Here is a 15,424-nt window from a genome sequence, read left to right on the forward strand (position 1 = left end):
CCCGGCGCCCCGCCCTCCTCTCCCGCCCAAGCACCCGCAGGCGGTGCGGACCTCAGCGCCCACCTATGGGCTCGCTACCAGGACATGAGGAGACTGGTGCACGACCTCCTGCCCCCCGAGGTCTGCAGTCTCCTGAACCCAGCAGCCATCTACGCCAACAATGAGATCAGCCTGCGTGACGTTGAGGTCTACGGCTTTGACTACTACACCCTGGCCCAGTATGCAGACGCACTGCACCCCGAGATCTTCAGCGCGGCCCGTGACATCCTGATCGAGCACTACAAGTAACCAGAGGGGATTCGGAAGTATGACTACAACCCCAGCTTTGCCATCCGTGGCCTCCACTATGACATTCAGAAGAGCCTTCTGATGAAGATTGACGCCTTCCACTACGTGCAGCTGGGGACAGCCTACAGAGGCCTCCAGCCTGTGCTAGAGGAGGAAGTGATCGAGCTGTATGGGGGCACCCAGCACATTCCACTATACCAGATGAGTGGCTTCTATGGCAAGGGTCCCTCCATTAAGCAGTTCATGGACATCTTCTGGCTGCCGGAGATGGCTCTGCTGTCCTGCCTGGTGGACTACTTCCTGGGCCACAGTCTGGAGTTTGACCAAGCGCACCTCTACAAGGACGTGATGGACGCCATCCGAGACGTGCATGTGAAGGGCCTCATGTACCAGTGGATCGAGCAGGACATGAGAAGTACATCCTGAGAGGGGACGAGACGTTTCCCGTCCTGAGCCGCCTGGTGGCCCATGGGAAACAGCTGTTCCTCATCACCAACAGTCCTTTCAGCTTCGTAGACAAGGGGATGCGGCACATGGTGGGTCCTGATTGGCGCCAGCTCTTCAATGTGGTCATTGTCCAGGCAGACAAGCCCAGCTTCTTCACTGACCGGCGCAAGCCTTTCAGAAAAGTCGATGAGAAGGGCTTGCTTCAGTGGGACTCGATCACCCGCTTGGAAAAGGGCAAGATCTATCGGCAGGGAAACCTGTTTGACTTCCTGCCCTTGACGGAATGGCGTGGCCCCCGCGTGCTCTACTTTGGGGACTACCTCTATAGTGACCTGGAGGATCTCATGCTGCGGCACGGCTGGCGCACGGGCGCCATCATCCCTGAGCTGGAGCGTGAGATCCGCATCATCAACACAGAGCAATACACGCACTCGCTGACGTGGCAGCAAGCACTCATGGGGCTGCTGGAGCGCATGCAGACCTATCAGGACGCGGAGTCGAGGCAGGTGCTAGCTGCGTGGATGAAAGAACGGCAGGAGCTGAGGTGCATCACCAAGGCCCTGTTCAACGCAGTTCGGCAGCATCTTCCGCACCTTCCACAACCCCACCTACTTCTCGAGGCGCCTCGTGCGCTTCTCTGACCTCTACATGGCCTCCCTCAGCTGCCTGCTCAACTACCGCGTGGACTTCACCTTCTACCCGGGCCGCACGCCGCTGCAGCACGAGGCTCCCCACTGGATGGACCAGCTCTGCACCGGCTGCATGAAGACCCCCTTCCTTGGCGACATGGCCCACATCCGCTGAGGGCAACTTTGTTGTCCGGAACAGGCCCCCAGCCCTTCCCGCCCTGTCCACCCTGGGCGTCCACCCAGACAAGCAATAAAAGCAAAAAAAAAAAAAAAAAAAACCCAAAAAACAAACAAACAAACAAAATTAATAATAATCTGGTTATTATCTGGTGTGACAAGCCTGCACTCATGGTATAAACAAAGGACCCTGGCAGGAGAGAGGAGAACTTTGCCTGGGCAGAGGAGCAAAAGCCTATGTGAACTGACTGCACTGGAAGCAGGTGAGGGGTGTGTGGTGTGAGGAGGCAGAGGCTACCTCTCTCCACCTTCAGCACTTGTGCTGCAAGTCACACACTCCTGGCATTGGTCACCTGGGGGAAGGGAACCCAAGAATGTTAGCCAACATGAGAGTTTACTAGTTCTTCAGGTTGTCTATACGATGTAAAAAAGCTGCTCCAAAGCTTTGTGGCATGAAACAACCACTATTTTATTGTGATCCCAAATTCTGTGGATCAGAAGTTAGAAAAAAGCACAGAGGTGGATCTTTCGGGAAGGACGCAAACGGGGGTGCTTTCAACCACTGGGGGCTGGAGGATCCACTTCCAATAGTTTTTTCACTCATATGTCTGGCAGCAGGGCTGGGCTGGCTTATGGGTGGGCTCAGCTGAGACAGCATGGAGTTCCCAGGATTGTTGGACTTCTTTGTTTTTTTTAGACAGAGCAAGGCTGGAGTGCAGTGTTTCAATCTCGGCTCGCTGCAACCTCCGCCTCCGGGGTTCAAGAGATCCTTCCACCTCAGCTCCCAAGTAAGTAGGATTACAGGTATGCACCACCATACCTGGCTAATGTTTTTGTAGTTTTAGTAAAGACAGGGTTTCACCATGCTGGCCAGGCTGGTCTCGAACTCCACCCACTCGGCCTCCCAAAGTGCTGGGATTACAGGCGTGAGCCACAACACCCGGCCCATTGGACTTACTACACGAAGGTTCTGAGAGAAAATAAATGTTCTTTGAGAGTTAGGTTGAAGCTGTATGGCTTTCTATGCCCCCTACCTTGGAAGTTACATAGCATTCCTTCCAAATGTACTATTGGTGGGAGGAGCCAAGGACCCATTCAAATAAAACATAGGGGACAGGGCCAGGTGTAGGGCCTCATGGCTGTAATCCCAGCACTTTGGGAGGCTGAGGTGGGCGGATCACCTGAGGTTGGGAGTTTGAGACCAACCTGACCAACATGGAGAAGGCCCGTCTCTGCTAAAAATACAAAATTAGCTGGGTGTGGTGGCACATGCCTATAATCCCAGCTACTTGGGAGGCTGAGGCAGGAGAATCGCTTGAACCTGGGAGGCGGAGTTTGCAGTGAGCCGAGATCACACCACTACACTCCAGCCTGGGCCACAAGAGCGAGACTCCGTCTCAAAAGAAAGAAAAGAGAGAAAGTAGGAGACATAGATCTACCTCTTGATGGAAGGAGGGTAAAAATATTTGCAGTCATGCTTAAAATACCACACAGGAAAAAAAGAGTAGTCTCAGGCCAGAAGCTGTACATTTTAGACTGACTCTGCCTCTCACTGGCCATGTGACCCTGGGGTTAGGTGCTTCATTTATAAAAGGAGGGCTTCACCAGATTAATCTAAATTCCCTTCTAATGAGGAGCAGCAGCATAACACGTGCTCCGTAATGACCTATTGATGAGGAGAGAGCTGAGTTTTAACTGTAGGAATGGATCTCCAATGGAATCATGTGGATCATTAAGTAAATAGGAGTTTTAGAATGTTCACACTGAAAGAAACTTAAGGAACTATGGTCTGGCTCCCTTGTTTTATAGATGGGGAAACTGAGATCTAGAGAAGCTAAAGGCCTTACCCAAGGTCTGGTAGTAAGTTAATGAGGGCCATTAAAAAATAGAAGCTGTGGACAAGGCATGGTGGCTCAGGTGTGTAATCTCATCACTTTGGGAGGCCAAGGCAGGTGGATCACGAGGTCAGGAGTTCAAGACCAGCCTGGCCAAGATGATGAAACCCTGTCTTTACTAAAACAACAACAACAACAAAACACACACACACACACACACACACACACACACACACACACACATTAGCCAGGCGTGGCGGTGGGCACCTGTAATCCCAGCTGCTTGGGAGGCTGAGGCAGAGAATTGCTTGAACCCTGGAGGTGGAGGTTGCAATGAGCCGAGATCACGCCACTACACTCCAACCTGAGCAACAGAGGGAGACTCTGTCTCAAGAAGAATAGAAGCTGGGTCCCTGAACCACTCATCCTATGTGCCTGCCACTCACCATATTCCATTTGGAATTTCATTCAAACATCCACATCCAGGAAGGCATCTCTTACATAAATTGAAGGATATCTGTAAAAAGCCATCTGGAAATTTTCCACATGTCCAACCTAAGAAGTTGTTTATTGGACTTGAGGGTGTGTAGGCCAGATCTGGCCATTGTCGCTGGGACCTCACTCAGGACTGGAGCAGGATGACAATGGAGCTGTGAGACTGGTGGGGAAGAGGTGAGTTTGCTTCTGCTTTGGGTCTTATTTTTTTCATGCTGACCATATTCAGAAATGGCTCTTGTGCATACATAATACAGTGATTGAGTTAAATAATAAATGACAAGAGAGGCCATGGGAGGTGGAAAAGCAAAGGCAAGGGAGAAGGAATCTGATTTCAGCTGAAATTGGAAAGGACAATGAGCTGCTGAAGAAGGAGACGAGATAGAAAGGCGGAAGACCCCAGAAGTAACGGAACAAGAACAGAGGAGGTGAAAGGAGCCGCGTGGCTTATTTAAGGTCCCAGGAAGGCTGAGAGCTAGAGGGGCTGAAGGGAGGGGCAAACTGAATGTGGAAATACAGGCATGTCATTGGGTACTGGAACAAGTGGGAGGTCCTGAAGTCCCAGATATACCTGGAATCAATTCTCAGCACACTGTTTGGGAGATTGTGTGGTTTGCACACCCCCAATCACAACATATTTCCCCTATAGAGTTGTATTTTACCTATTTGCCCTTTGGTGGACTCAACAAGTGACATCAGTTTCAGTGACATGAAGGTTTCATCCCTCCTCTGGTATCTAAGGCAGCAGAAAAATGGACTAGCATGGCGGGGATGCAGTTCACAGCAGGGCTTTCTCATTTGCTTTAGTTGGGAAAAAGCAGTCATGGTGTTCAAACGCATCTAGGGGGGAACACTGTTATACTAGTAACAGAGCTAGCAACAGTACTCAGGTCAGAAAGGGAGACAAAAGGGAGTATCAAGTAGTCCCTGCTTTTGTGAGCTTTTATTTTGTAGCAGGAATGAGACCAGCCCAGGAGGATTGTCACAGAAGACTGGAAAGATGAGAACTGTAAGAGAAGTTCACAGCCCCTGGGTTGAAAAGAAGCAGAGGGCCTGGCCAGCAGGGAGAGAACCTTACAGAGCTTTACCAAAGTTTTCATTTCAGATGAGCCTGAGGGAGGGATAGGATTTCCCCAGGAGCAGAGTGGGGAGGAAGAGCACTTTCTAAGTCCAGCAAAGAACACGAGGAAAGATCTAGAGGGGAAAAACAACAGATGGGATGGAGAAAATCACATACTCCAGGAACCCTGGGGAATGTGTAGACTGTAGAGGGATAGTTGGAGATAATTTCAGAGAAGAAAATTGGAGGAGGGCATGTAGGGCTTTGATTCCAGAGTGAGGAGTGTTATGTGCTTAGGAGGCAACAGGGAGCCGCTTGTCTGAACTGTCATCTGGACTGGTTGAAGTCCAGGGTGCTGGCGGTGAGAGAACAAAGTAGACTCAGACTGCCCTGGAAAATGCAGAACCCTGGGCACGTAGGACCAAAAGCGGAATCAAGACTGAGACTCTCACTGAAGCAAAAATTCAAAGAGATGCAGATGAGAGGAGGGGCCCGGGTGGAAGATGAAAGTCTGGAAAACTCTGATGCCAGACAAGAAGTGGACTCTGCACGGAGGTAAGAGAAAGTGCCTGGTGAGTATTCTTGAGCCGCTGGGGCATAGTCAGTCTTTTTTGGAGGGTGTGATAGGTTTTAGACAGAAATGAGGAGGGATGATTAAGAGCTCTGAGCTAGCTGGTATTTGAGGCAAGGACTTAGGTGACTACAGCCATGGACATTTGGGAGCTCTAGCTGGAAGATAAACACAGTGCCATGAGCTCTGAACTTCCCTGCACTTTCTTGCCGAACGTCTCAGATTGCAGGGTTTATCTCTTTCTTGATGCTGAGCAGTTCTGTAGCTGGTCATAAAGGTAACTAAGTAGGGCAAGATAATCATTCCTACCTGGGAGGACAGGAGGAGAACCTATTTTTTGTTTGCTGCTTGCTGCTTTGTTGGGCCCTTGGCTTGGGGTTCTTCTGTAATGCAACTCACTGGGTGTGTAGGTACCACATGGGCCCACAGTGTTGTCCGTGTGTGACTTGAGAAGCGAAACTGTTGCAAATATGGTGCTTGTTGTACCATGAGTAATATAATCTTTTGCCTCTGGCCAAGAAGTCTTATGCCTTTCACCAGGGTTCATGCTAAGTTGTTAGCCTGTAGATAGGGTAAAATCTAAGACCCTTCACAGTTCCTCACAGTAGGACAGATTTGAAGGGAAGGTAGGATACTATGGATAACAGTTAGGAGGCTATAGAAGTTAGGATGCTTTTGGCTGCAAGTAAGAAAGTATGTAACTAAGAGTGGTTTAAATTACAATTAACGATCTCACATCAAATATTAAGATTGGGAAGTTCCAGAATTGATTAATTTGGAAGTTCAACATCAGGTTTTGGATTAGCTTTCCTGTGACCCTCTCCACTTTCTCCTCATGGTCCCAAGATAGCTGCCATAGCTCCAAGCATCACAGCCTCACATGAGAACAGGTCCCATTACCCACATAAAATATACATATTGGAGAAAGAGCTTTCTTTTAATGTGGCTCCCTCTTTCTATCAGGGAGAAAACGTTTTTTTCCAGAAGTGCTCCTGGAAGATTTTCTTTGATGTTTCATTGGCCAGAACTGGGTTATGTGCACACTGAAAATAAATCATTAGCAAATGGGAATGAGATTTCCGTAAGTAGTTTGGACAAGTGATTCTCAAACTTGAATGTGCATCAAAATCACCTGAAGGGATTGTTAAACCACAGCTTTCTAGGTCTTACCCCCCGGGTTCTGATTCAGTAGACCTGGGGTGGAGGTCCAAGAATTTTCATTTCTAACAAGTTCCCAGGTATGCTGATGCAGCTGGTACAAGGACCATACTTTTAGAACCATATGTCTAGAAGAAAGTTAGAATAACTTTTGGAGATTATATATCTATGTGTATGTGTGTGTGTGTGTGTGTGTGTGTGTGTGTGATGCCTGAGCCCTACACCCAGCCTGTTGAATCAGAATTTCAAATGGCTTTGGACATCCAAATCTAGTAGCGATTGTCACAGGGACTGTCATAGGGATTCAAGCCATAAATGAAAGAGCCTGAATAGGAGAGGGACTGGGGAGTGAAGAGGGAAGAGCAGTTCTGAGGGTCTTTGAGGGTAAAAGCAACAAGACAAGACCTAGTGATTGATTGGATGTAGAAAAAGAGGGGAGAGAGGGAGAGGAGTTGATGATGGACCTGGAGGGGTGGAGGGTTTCTAAGGAGCCATGAGGAGAATTAGGGAAACCTTAGGAAAACCTGCAGAAACAGGCTCTGGGGGAATGTAATAGTTCCAATTAGGATGTAATGAGCTAGAGATGTCTGTGGGACACCTAGTGGGAGAGATGCAGGAGCCAGTTGGAAGTGCTTGAGCCTGGAGGTGGTCAGAACCATAGCAGGGGCCTCTCTCAGGGGGTTCCTCACTTCCACACCCACAGCCATTGCATTAATCTACGTGGCCTCAGGCCCCAACATCCCTGACCTGATTATTTCAGTAGAAACCTGCTTGGTTTCCTGGCCTCCAGTGTTACTGGAGAATGGAAAATAATTCATTTTCGCTACAACTCTCAGAATGATCTTCCTAAGATGAAACTCTGATCATTTGACTTCATTTCTTCAAGCTCTTCCACAAATTCCTAATACTATGAAGCACTCCTCAACCAAGCCACACATTAGAATCACTGGAGAGAGTGTTTAACAAATTCTGGAGCCTGGGCCACCTCATCACCATCTCCTATGATCTTCTGATTTAATTGCTTTGAAATGGGTCCTAGGCATTGGTATTTTAAAAAGAACTCCTGGTGATTCCAAGAGTTCACCTGGTGCAGCCAGAGTTGAGACTACTGACCCAACAGGACAAAGTCCAAACCCCTGTGCATGTGCAGTTCTTTTACTGCAAAGTTTCTGCTTATGTTGCTGGTCTTATCTCCCTCCACTTTCAAACCCACACTGTTCCCTGAATGCACCACGCAATTTCACGCTTCTGTGGTTTCATGCCAGCTGCTTCCTCTGCTGGGAAAGCTCTCTCCTGCCTGTTGGCTTCATGGACATCTTTATTCTGGGCTTACTTAGCTTAAGCATCATGTCTATCTGGAGGTCTTCCTTGGCCTTCCAAGGTGGAGTTGGATGCTTTCTCCTGGGTTCCCCATGTGGCTCCATTCCAGCATCCATCACTCTGAACAGCACAGGTGTGTATTCCTCTTTCTGATGGACTCTGGAGCCCCGTAGCTTCTCAATCTTGCTCACCCACTTACTGTGTGACTGTAGGCGATGTGCTTCAGCCCACCGAGCCTCCACTTTAGCGGTAAGAGGAAATAATGATGTCTACTGCATGAGTTTATTATGAGGACTAGATGTAGAGAGAGAGTATGTGGAACACAAGCCCGGCACAGGGTGAACCCTCAATAAATGGGAATTGTTGGTATCATGTGACTCCCTGCTTCTAGATCAGGGCTGTCCAAGGGAAATGTAACAAGGGCCACAAATGTGAGCACGATGTGTAATTCTAGTAGCTACATTAAAAAAAGCAAGAAGTGAAATGAATTTCAATAGTATATTTTATTTAATTCAACATACCCCAAATATTATTGTTTTACAATCAATATAAAAAATTGATGAGATATTTTTACTTTTTTCATATGTCTTTGAAATCCACTGTTATTTTAGAGTGACAACATATCTCATTTCAGACCAGCCACATTGCAAGTACTTGGTAGCCAGAGGTAACCAGTAGCTACTGTATTGGATGGTACAATGCTAGAATCAAGACACTCTGTGACTGTCTTGAGGGTAGGTGCAATGTCTGATTTTTTTCTGCATCACTCAATGCATGGTACAAAGTAGTGTTTAATAAGTGTTTATGAGACATTATTGAACTAAGTCTGGTAGCTACAGGGTTATGTCATTGGGCAGGTTGCTAAGGGGAATAGTGTATATACAAACATCAGCTACAATAACAGGCAAGGGAAACCAGGCAGTGACCGAGGGAGGTGCTGCCTTGTATTGACAGAGCCAGGATGGATGAGGAGCACAAGACATCTCTGCAGCAAGTCTGAGATTCAAAGTCCAGAATTGGAAAGGCCCAGAACTTGGTGTTGATGCTAGTGGCCACCAAAAATTGGGCTCCCTTCAAATTAGTCTCGTTCCAAATTAGAGGCAACCCACCTTACCCCTTGACAGAATGAGTGACCTTTTAATAGGATATTGGGACCACTATGGAAAAATCACTTGACCAAGCTGAACTCAGTGAATGATTATAAAATCAGATTTGTGTTTGAGATCTGATTCCACCATCAGCAAGCTATGTGACTTTGGACAACTGACTTAAACTCTCTGAGCTTCCAGATCTAGAAAATTCATAGAACAGGAATAGCATCTATCTCACAGGGTTGCCTTGAGGAAGTCATGTGCTTCTGGCTTGCTCCCAACAATCCCCACCTCCTAGTATTTATCCCCTCTGTATCCCCTCCCATTGAGTGTGCATGGGACCTAGTGGCTTGATTCTAACAAATGGAATATAGCGAAGTAAGGGGTTGTTACTCCTATGGTTAAGTCTGTAGTCTGTGACTTCTTTCTTGCTAGCATTCTCTCTCTCTCTCTCTCACTGGTGCTGTTCCTTGACCTCTCACTTGCTCAGTCTAACAAGGCAAGCTGCCATGGTATGAGATGGTCTATGGAGAAGGGCACATAGTAAGGAGGTGTGGAGGTCTCCAACCAGAAGCTCATGGGGGTTCCATGAGGAAGTGAACTCTCAGTCCAACAAGTCAAGAGGGAAGACATCTTTACAATAATCATGGACATGAGCTTGGAAGTGAGTCTTTCCCAGTCCAGCCTCAAGATGAGACTGCAGCATTGTGAGAGCCAGAGGATCCAGCTAGGCTGTGCCTGGACCCACAAAAACTGCAAGATAGTAGATGCGTGTTGTTTTAAGATGCTAAATCATGGAAGATAATTCGTTACACAGCAATGGTTAACTAATACATGCATGCAGGAATTTGATGCAACATCTAGAATGTAGAAGGTGTTTGGTAAATTTAAATATGACTCTTAGTAGTGATACCAAAAAATTCTGCTACCGGTTATAGGGTCTTGTCCTGTACCACAGAAATTTGATAAGCTAGGCAGCCTATACATGGCCTTCACAAGCAGCTAGGTTTAAATTAGACTAATTGGAGTAGCATCATAGTTTTTTGAGCTATAAGCTCATTCCTCTGCACTGGAGAAGCCTCCTTACTCCAGGCTTGGTTTTCATCCCATCCCATCATGTCCCCCTCCCAACCAGTTCCCAATATGTTCACATTGTGAAGACACAAACTGGACCCTTTTCTGAGACAAGGAGCCAACTTAGAGGCTGACAGCAGCAATAGGCCTGAGAATAAGGCCTGTTTTTCCCCTCTTTATTTTTCAGAATGGTTGTCCTCTGAGATTATTTTAGTAAGAAGAATCCATGCATAATGGAGTTAAACATCTGCGATTGTGAAACCTAATCAATTGTGAAATCTAATCAATCACAATGTGCCTTGTCTGGGAAACAAATGTATTAACCAAAGTGGGGTGGTCTGTGTATCGTCTAGAGGAAGGGGATGCCATGGAACAGTAATTTGTCAGTGTTTTTCCGGCATTGTCCAAAGCGAGGGGGCCCGACTGGCTGACAGAAACATCCGCTCTGCTTGACAGATGGGTCTAGGAGGAGCAGGGAGCACCAGACAATCATTACTCACTGACATGAACCATTAACATCATCCTGTGGCCCTCTGGCACTGAGTCCTTGCCTTCCATGCAAGCTTCAGATGAGGCCGATCCTTTTCCCATGTATGTTGGCCTCCCACCGATGGACGTGAGGCTCTGGTTTTCTTGGAAGTAATAGTTCTCTCTGAAACTGATAAACTGATTGATATTCTGGCTTATTCATCAGTCGCTTGAGAGTTTGTTCAACCTGGGTCAGTCTCTGGCCTGTATGGTATTGACCATATAGAGCTGCTGCCTCTCAAGGTGGAAAGCCTGTGCCCGGGACCTAGTGACCTCCCTTTCATTACCTTCCCTTTTTCTCCTCCTCTGTCCCTCCCTGCCTCCCCTCCTTCTTTTTTCATCTTTCTCTTTCTTCCTTCTACCCCTGCCCCTGCCCACCTTCACCCTGACACACACACACACTCTCAGTATCTCTTGTATGAATCATGAGCATTTCAGTTAAGCTAATGGATTCTGGAGCCGATTGAGTTTGTGTCCTGTTTCTGTCACTTAGTAGCTGTGGGCTTTTGGGCAAGTGATTTCAAGTTCTCTGTGACTCACTTGTAAAATGAGACTAATAGCATTTGCCTCCTAAGGCTGATGTCAGGATTAAATAAACTGCAGCAGTGCATGGCACTACTGTGTGCTCATTCATTGTTAGCTAAACAACAAATACTCAGTGCCTGTCATGTACCAGGATTATGCTGGGGGCTGGTGATGGATAGTGAGGAGATGCAGACCTGCTTTCAGGGTGCTTTCTGGGAGGAGAGGGAGGCTGAGACATCTACAGGCTATTTCAAAGCATACCCCAACCAGGTGCTGGCTCCCTGTGAGGGCTGGCATCTTTTGGGGACATTTGGGTCCCATTATTTTCTATTTTCTCACTGTGATGTGGGTCACTGCTTAGGGACAATAGGCTGCAGCATAAGGGTCCAGGGGTCTCAAGGTGCATAAGGGGGCTCAAGAGAGGGGAAAAACCTACAAGGAGTGGAGGAAAGGGCATGGGGGACGAGGTTTGCCTTTCTTCCAGTGCTTCCAGGTGTGCCTCTCCTTGTGTGGCGAGGGTGGTCTTCCTTTTCTGTACTAGTTAGTGAATAATTCTGCCCAGCAATGAGGTCTTCTCTCCCAGTTTCTGGCTGTAGCAGCTGTCCTCCTGAGTGGACAGCTGGGCATGGCAGCAAGGATGTGAATGCCACATGATGCGGATGAATCTGTATCAGCCGTGAGACTGGCGGTGGTCTGATTGTTGAGGCTGGCAGAGAAACCCTGATGTCATTACCACGAATGAATGGAGAAATACAATACCTTCCTTAGAGTTATAAGAAGAGAGCTGTAATTCTCTACACACACACACACACACGCACACATACACACACACACATACACACACACACACACACACACACACACAGATTTCCACTCCCCTGAGCCTCCCACCGAAGCGTTTGCTGTCTGAGTCAGATCTCCTGAGAGCTTTGTCACATTCTCCTGTTCTCCGTTTTGTCAAATGCATGAATTCTGTGTCTTTGCTAATAAATGATATATTTTTAAACAATTTAAAACATTAAATTAATGTATTTGGGGAGTAGGTGACATACTGACATACATAAAATTCCAGAGGTACTAAAGGGTGTGCAAAATGCTTCTCTCCCATCCCTCTCCCTAACTACTGAGTTCTCCTCATCAGTAACTAGAGTTACTCATTTCTCATGAGATAGTAAGATTTTTTAGATAAAAGGGATAAGGATTTATACGACTGATATCAACTCAACAGTTATTTATTCAGCATCAATCTTGTGCCAGGGACTAGAGATATAGGAGCCAACAGGGAATGGTCTCAGTCCTCTGAGAGCCACAGTGTGCAGTAGGGGAGCAGCCAGGGTGGGCAACAATTACAATCTATTGCTATTGAAGGAGAAACAGAAAGATGTGTAAGCTGCAGAGGTCGCACCAAGGGGCAGAGAAAGAAAATAATCTAGCAATGGAGACAGAAAAGGTTACATAGCACATCTTTGGGCTTTCCACAGCTGCCAGGGTAGAGGTGTTATAAAATTCGCTTTTTCCTCGCTGACTTATTTTTTGATTCTTTCCTTGGTCTTGTAGAATTGAAGTGTACTTTGAACCAACTGCCACCTTGTTAAAAAAAACAGCTTTATTGAGATATAATTCATAAAACATACAATTTACCATTTACAGTGTATAATTCAATGTCTTTTAGTATAGAGTTGTACATTCCTCCACCATCAATTTTACATTTTTATTACCCCGAAAGGAAACCCCATACCTCTTAATTACTACCCACCAGCCTCCCAATCTTCCCAGCCCTAAGCAATCACCAATCTGGGATACTTTCTGTCTCTAGAGATCTGCATACGCTGGACATTTTATATAAATGAAATCTTACAATATGTGGCCTTTTGTTTCTGGCTTCTTTCACTTGGCATAAAATGCTTTCAAGGTATTATCATGTTGCAGTATGCAATATACTTCATTCCTTTTTATGGCTGAATAATATTCAATTGCATTGGATATACAACATTTTGTTCATCCATTCATCAGTTGATGAATGGATGCTTTCTATGCTTTGAGTAGCTTCTACACTTTTAGGCTAATTTTCCAGAAGCTACGCTCTTGCCTCTGTCAGAGCTACAGCTTGCCTTATTCTATGGAGAAGAGTGAGCACTGTGTAGGGAGCAAGTGCTCCACAGAGTTGGCTTCACATTCACTATGTTGCCCAACCTCAGCCTCCTGGGCTCTGAGCAAGCACACTTCCGGTCTGCTCATGGGAAGGGCCTCTTTGGCCCCAATTTTGGCTTCTGTCTACCTGGTCATTGTTTCTGAAGCCCACCCTCCTGCCTCTCATCTCTGCGTTCCTTTCCATTTCTGGAATGATTCTACTTTGGGAGGTTGTTCTTTATGCTCAAATGTTGACAATTATATTCTTTCCCAAGACTTGACTCTTTTTTTGACCATGAACAACCCAGCCCATGGCCAGTTAGCTCATGACAACTGGTATCCCTAGCCTTCATGCTCGAAATCTAATGTTGGCCACCATCTTGGTCCAACCCTTGAACTTGGCCAAGACATTTCCATTCATCCAGCCCTTAGCTAGGACTCAAGACCTTGAATGTTAGGAAAAGTATTTGTTCTTTATCTAATAGAACTTTAAGGTAGTCATTGAAAGCCTTGGTTGGGAGAATCCAAGTAAGGAGAAAGTGTTGTCTTGCAAAACTCCCTTTGACAGTGGCATTTACAAGTGATTGGGGAGAGGAGATGCAGTGATGAGCAGGCTAGTCAGGTAGCTGCTGCAGTGACCTATCAACCTCTGGACTGGGATGGGGGTAGGTGGAAGGGCCTGATAGAAAAAAATATGAAAGTTTGTATTAATAGCATTTGGGACATGATCAGTTTAGTTTGAGATGAGAAGAGGAAGCACAAGAGGAAATTGTTTCTAGCAGAATTGTTATCAGGACCAGCAAGTAAGGATCCACTGAACCCACTTTAGCTGGTTTGTTTGCTTTTTTCTTTAGAAGACGCATTTGGCTGCAGGCTTAGCTTCCAGGGGCAGCAGGGCTTCTGGAGGTGTGTGTTCGAGAGGCAGTTAGAGAGATAGTAAGGGAGTTGAGAGATGATCCTGCATGGAGATGGAGATTTGAAGGTGTTAGCTGGAACAGGGAGAAATAACAGGACAGGCAAGAGCAGGGACTGCAAAAGGACCCTTGGAGCAGGCACAGTGTGGAGTGGGGAGGGAAGAGAAGTCAGAGAGGGAGCTGCAGGGGAGTGGGACAGGTGAGCACTCGACAAGCAAGAACAGGAGAGTCTCACATAGGAAGGAGTGGGCAGCAACGACTGGCCACAGGCATTTTCCTTTGCAAGGTAAAGAATTTGAATCGTTTTGCTGGGTCCTTGTCATTTCTGAGTCTAGCCCTGGTTCTGTGATCATTAAGCGCCCTCTCTATTCTCCAGTTTTCTTCCTGGGGGTGCTGAGTTTGACTTTTGGAGCAAGATGCTTCTTCAATAGATTTTGACCTAAGTTTTCTCTGATTTTTATCTGACTGTCACAATGAGTGAACTCCTCCATTCTCCCAACTTGACCATTTCTCAATTTTCGGAAGACTTGAAAAAACAAAACAAAACAAAACAGAAAACTAAAAAACCTGAAGACAGAATATCTTGTGTGGCTTGTTAGCCAAGCAGTACTGTTAATATTTGGTTGCCTTGTGAATTTTTTTTTTTTGGTTTCTTGTTAAATGTTTTCTCTGAGCTTCCTGAGATATGCTAGTGAACATTCTCCAGGATTCCTGTGGATGTTTTGCTTCTTTTTATTCTTAGCTCATTCTTGTATTTTCCTAGTTCCTATGTCAAAGCCTGAGGTATTTTATTATGAATTTCTTTTCTCTTCTCTCAGATTATTGGAATTAATTTTGTGTTATAATGTTAGTAACAGCTAACATTTGTACAATGCTTTACATTTACAAAGCATGTCGTTTTCTTATTTTATCTTCACAGCAATTCTGTGAAGACTCTTAGGTTCCACTGTCATTATTTTATGAACAAGGCCTCTGAAGGTCAGTGAGCTTGGGAGACACAGCTCAGCTGGCAATAGAAGGAGCCATGGTGACTAAAGATCTTTGACTCCTTTCTTTTTTGTAATAATTCTGTTTTTCCTCTAAAAAAGAAAACATAATTATTTGAGAAAATTTGGAAAGTATAGGAAGTAATACAGACAGAAATATGCATTACTGTTCATCCCACTGTCCAGTAACTGTGAT

General features: G+C 46.2%; 1 long non-coding RNA gene and 1 pseudogene across 2 annotated transcripts in view; both read left to right on the forward strand.

Annotated features, from left to right (window-relative positions):
• Nucleotides 1-15,424, forward strand: part of LOC105513341 — a 152,213-nt gene that overhangs the window by 25,982 nt on the left and 110,807 nt on the right. The window lies entirely within an intron of this gene.
• LOC105513335 lies at nucleotides 7-1,657 on the forward strand (annotated as a pseudogene). Its single transcript, XR_001001998.1, has one exon. The product of XR_001001998.1 is annotated as a 5'-nucleotidase domain-containing protein 2 pseudogene (transcript).

The sequence above is a fragment of the Colobus angolensis genome, unplaced genomic scaffold (assembly GCF_000951035.1).
Source record: "Colobus angolensis palliatus isolate OR3802 unplaced genomic scaffold, Cang.pa_1.0 Scaffold105, whole genome shotgun sequence".
Lineage (NCBI taxonomy): Eukaryota > Metazoa > Chordata > Mammalia > Primates > Cercopithecidae > Colobus > Colobus angolensis.